The sequence below is a fragment of the Ornithorhynchus anatinus genome, chromosome 11 (genome assembly GCF_004115215.2).
Source record: "Ornithorhynchus anatinus isolate Pmale09 chromosome 11, mOrnAna1.pri.v4, whole genome shotgun sequence".
Lineage (NCBI taxonomy): Eukaryota > Metazoa > Chordata > Mammalia > Monotremata > Ornithorhynchidae > Ornithorhynchus > Ornithorhynchus anatinus.
In genome coordinates, this window is record NC_041738.1 from 53,199,726 (window position 1) to 53,205,029 (window position 5,304).

Below are 5,304 nucleotides of genomic sequence, written 5' to 3' on the forward strand. Positions count from 1 at the left end.
AATCTCCTCCCCTGGAAATGAGTCCAGATTGGCCAGACACAGATCTGTCTGGGAGGAAGCTGAGGCCCAGACCATTTTGAGGTCATACAGCAGGCCAGTGGAAGAGCCAGGACCAGAACCCAGGTTTTCTGGCTCCCAGGTTATGGCTTTTTTCTTTCATGGAAGCTAAGTGCTTACTATATGCCAAGCACTCTACTAAGTGCTGGGGTAGATCCAAGATCATCAACTTGGACACAGTACCTGTCCCACAAGGGGCTCACAGTCTAGATAGGAGGCTGTAGGATTGAATCCCCATTTTACAGATTTAGTAACTGAGGCACAGAGAAGTGAAGTACTTGCTTGAGGTTACACAGCAGGCATAGCCAGGATTGGAACCCAGGACCTCTGACTCCCAGGCCCAGGTTCTTTCCACTAAGCCATGCTGCCCTTAGCTGCCTTTCCCCAAAGCACAGAAGATGCCAGGGTCCTGCCCTCTCCCATTCTAGACTATAAGCTCATTGTGGGCATGGGATGTGTCTGTTATATTGTTCTGTTGTCAACTCTCAAATGCTTAGTACAGTGCTATGCACCCAGTTTAGCATTCTATAAATGGGATTGACTGACTGACTCTGCCAGAGCAACCTAACCCTCAGGTTCAGACAGGAGCCCCCACTAAGATTCAGCCCCCTCCCATCTCCACCCTCGGGCATGACCACCTCCCCACCGCCCGTCTCTTCCCTCCTCTTCTGGCACCTGATTTCCACTTCGTTGTTGTTTCCTGTTTCATTTCTCTCCCTCTCTCCTTTCCCCGCTCAGGATTGTTTGGGGGATTCAGATCTCCCTCTGTCGCAATGAGCATTTCCTCTGGATTATCCACCCCCGCGCCATCGTGCCATTCAGCTGTTTCCTGCACCTGGCATCCCCCTGCCCGGAGCCAGCCGGGCCCGAGCACCGCCTGGCGGGGCCCCCTCTGGTGAAGGCAGAAGAAATGAGGTTGGATTACTGCAGCCCTGCTGAGCCGGGCCATGCTGATGCCGGGGACTTGGTATGGGGGGCTGGGGGCAGTAGGGGTGGGGTGGGGGGCCACTCAGGCTCCAGCACCTGGCCAGGGGACCACTTCCCCCTAAACACAGGACTGAGGGTCACAGAACCTTCACACTCTACCTCTATCTCACCTGTCTCGCCACTGACCACTCACCCACATCCTGCCTCTGGCCTGGAATGCCCTCCCTCCTCAAATCCCACAAACTAGGACTCTTTCCTCCACCCCCAAAGCCTTATTGAAGGCACATCTCCTCCAAGAGGCCTTCCCTGATTAAGCCCTTTTCTCTTCCCCCACTCCCCTCTGTGTCACTCTGAGTTGCTCCTTCTATTCATCCCCCCCTCCCAGCCCCAAAGCACTTATGGATATATCTGTAAATTATTTATTTATATCAATATCTGTCTCCCCCTCTAAACTGTAAATTCATTGTGGGCAGAGAATGTGTCTGTTTATTGCTGTTCTGTACTCTCCCAAGTGCTTCGTACCATGCTCCACGCACCGAAAGCGCTCAATAAATATAAATGAATAAATGATTTAATGAGACCTGAATTCTAATCCAGCCTCTGCCACTCTCTGGCACGTGACTGTGGGCAGATCACATCACTTCTCCGGACCTCAGTTTCCTCATCCGTAAAATGGGGATGAAATACCTGTATTGTTTTGTTCCTATTGGGGTTATTCTGTGCCAGGCACGGTACTAAGCACTGGGGAAGACACAAGCTAATCAGGTTGGATGGGCCCGTTCTCTATCCACTAGGCCATGCTGCTTCTCACTGGCCTCGCTGCCTCTCTAATTACCTTGCATCTGTCCCAGTGCCCATCACAGTGCTTGGCACATGGCGTTTAACAATTACTGGGGCTACCCCTAACCCATCTGCGTAGGGTATCAGGAGGTGGAGCAAAGGGAGCTCTCTCCTCTCCTTAACGCTTTTCAGAGAAATCAATCCATCCACCTCTTGGCTAGGGGGCAGTGCTTCCTAGTGTCTGAACTCGACCATTCCTGTTGCAGTACTAGCCCATCTCTAATTCTGGGGAGATGAGAAGCAGCATGGCCTAGTGTATAGAGCTTGGGCCTGGGAGTCCGAAGGACCTGGGTTCTAATCCTGGCTCCGCCACTTGTCTGCTGTGTGACCTTGGGCAAGCACTTCACTTCTCTGTGCCTCAGTTACCTCATCTGTACAGAGGGGATTGAGATCGTGAGCCCCACATGGGACAGGGACTGTAACCAGCCCGGTTTGCTTGTATCCACCTCAGCGCTTAGTAGAGGGACTGGTACACAGTAAGCACTTAACAAATACCACAAGAAAAAACAAACGCTTGAGGCTCCACTTGGCGATTTGAGCAATCAGGTGAGGCTGCATCTCCACCACCGGATCTAGAAGGTCCGAGCCAAGATCATGTGCAGGAGGTTGTTTCGGGGTGAGGGGGAGGGGGATCAACAATCCCGGCCCCTATATGAGGATCCAAGCGCCCTGCAAGCCCAGGCCGACAAGCAGATTCCACCCCGGCCACAATCCTGCTAGTTGGCTGGATCGGGGATCCAAACGGGGGTCAGAGGCAGCCCCTCCAACCACCCCACACCTCCCCTAGAGCTCAGAGAGGGTTGATTCTGCCCCCCTCGATGTTGGGGAGGGCCCAAGGGCTTCCGGTCAAGGTGTTCTAGAGCAGGGGCCCCCTGAGCTCAGAGGGCATCTGTGAGTTGGTACCGTTCCACCCTCGGTCGGGTGAGGAGGATTGGCCGGAGGCCGAGAGACAACAATGGGGTGAGAACACTGGGATGCCAGCCATGGAGCTGCCTGTGGCAGGGGAGTGTGGAACAGGCTCCAGACACGTGGGGCCGGAATGGAGGTAAGGGGACATGGTAATAATTGGGGTATACTACTAATAATTATAATTATGGGATTTAAGTGCTTACTATGTGCCAGGCACTGTACTAAGCGCTGTGGGCCCAAATTGAGTCGGGCACTGTCCCTGTCCCCTGTGGGGCTCACAGTCTCAATCCCCATTTACAGATGAGGTAACTGGGGCACAGAGAAGTGAAGTGACTTGCCCCAGCTCACACAGCAGATAAGTGGCAGTACAGGAATTAGAACCCATGACCTTTTGACTCCCAGGCCTGGGCTCTAACCCTTCAGCAATGCTGCTTCTCAGTGTAACCGTTAAGGGCATACCTTGTGCCCTTATTACGTGCCTCGTCCCCTTTAGACTGTAAGCTCACTGTGGGCAGGGAATGTGTCAGTTTATTGCTATATTATACTCTCCCAAGCATTAGTACAGTGCTCTCCATACAGTAAGCACTCAATAAATGCCACTGAATGAATGAAAGTGTCAAGCACTGGGCTAAGCACTGGGTAGATACCGGATAATCAGTTGGGAACTAGTTCCTCCCGACCATGGGGCTCACAGTCTCAGCATGAGGATGAACAGGTACTGAAGCCCCATTTTACAGATGAGGAAACCGAGTCTCAGAGAACGAGGACCTTACCTAGAGTCAATCAGTCAACCGTATTTATTAAGCACTTACTGTGTGGGAAGCACTATACTAAACAGTTGAGAGAGTACAATATAACAATGTAAAAGTCACATTTTCTGCCCACAGGGAGCTTACAGTCTAGAGGGGTCACCCAGCGGTCAAGTGAAAGAGCAGGGATTAGAAACCGGGTGGCCCCACTCCCAGCCCTGGGTGCGATCCACAAGGCCAGGCTCCTTCAAGGTACTATTCAAAATAATAATTGGTTAGATTTGGTACAGTACTTTCACATCCATTATTTCTGTTTGCCCTCACAACATCTTGGAGAGGTAGGGAAAGGCAGGCCTCATTATCCCCCATTTTTCAAACAAGGACTGAGGTCCACAAGAGGTGAAGTGGCTTGTCTAGGATCACCCAGCAAGCCAAGTCAGAGGTAGAACTCGAACCCAAATCTCCTCACTCTTTCCAATAGGATCACCTTACAAGGGTGAGAGAGTATCCTCCCAAGACCTGTCTCTAAAGCTTTTCTGGGTGGGCTTAGTCCAATCCAAGCCCAAGGAGCCCTGCAGACTGTTCCAGATGGATGATGGGACTGTTCTTCATTCAATTGTATTTAATAAGCACTTACTGCATGCAGAGCACTGTACTAAGCGCTTCAAAGAGTACGATGCAACATTAAACAATCACATTCCCTGTCCATGATGAGCTTACAGTCTAGTGGTGGGGAGGCAGATATCAATATAAATAAATAAAATTGCAGCTATGTACGTAAGTGCTGTGGGTCTGGGACGGGGGGAAGAGCAAAGGAAGCAAGTCGGGGCGAGTTCTGTCCGGAGGCAGGGAGTTGGACCATATGACCTATTGGAGGCCCAATCAGAGGTGCTGGAATTCTTGACCTGCCTTGGCCAGGGACTTCCCGCCTGCTGTCCTGCCAGGCCGATGTTATCTGTCAGATGGACGTGCTCGTTGTCTCTCCTTTCCAAACAAATAACAATGTGAAATTGAAAATGATGTGTGGGTGTCGGAGGTATCAGGACATCAACGCTCAATCCAGCTATTGTGTTAGAGCTCTGGGTAATTAGTGTCTGATCGTTTTAAACAGATGGGTCTCCCTGGCAGCCGGGACTGAAGCTTGAAATCAATCCTGAACAAATATTATATTAATTTCCCAACTCCATCCCTCTTCTGGACCCATCTCGCGGCCTTCCTCGGTTCTCTGTGGCCGAGAGCGTGGTGGTATTGGATCGCCTTGGGAGCGGACGAAGGCTGGGGGGAGCGGAGCGGGGGATATGATTTGCAATCCACGAGGGTCCTACAAGTCAGCAAATTGTTTCCTTCAGTCTTTGCGCCGGAAACCACATGGCAAACAGGCAGGGGCTCTGAAAGTCTGCCCTTGATTTCTCATTTCCAACTGCGGACTGACTCTGGAGGAAGGGGTGGGGGGGCACCCATTGGGTTTCCTCCTTCAAGCGATCGATAGAATTGATTGAGCGCCTCCGATGTTCGGAGCACTCTACTAAGCACTTGGGCGATACAACAAAATTAGCAGAATTGATCCCTACCCATAAGAAGCTTGCGATCTAACCGGGGGGGGGGGGAGGGGGGGATAATATGCAAAGTAATTTACATATAGAAGGCAAGAAAGGAAAAACTACATACTGCTGCATTCACTCCCGCCTCCACCATTTATTTATATGTCAGTCTATATACCCAACAACTTAAGCAGCATGAGAAGCAGAATAATAATAATAATAACTACTATGCTATTTGTTAAGTGCTTAGTATGTGCCAGGGACTGGACTAAGCACTGGGG

The 5,304-nt window shown here is 51.1% G+C and overlaps 1 long non-coding RNA gene across 1 annotated transcript; it reads left to right on the plus strand.

The window, feature by feature from the left end:
• Positions 1-2,802: 2,802 nt before the first annotated feature.
• Positions 2,803-4,813, plus strand: LOC120638677. The gene is made up of 2 exons (XR_005660528.1): positions 2,803-2,869; positions 4,594-4,813. It is a non-coding gene; the product is annotated as an uncharacterized LOC120638677 (long non-coding RNA).
• The last annotated feature ends 491 nt before the right edge of the window (positions 4,814-5,304 follow it).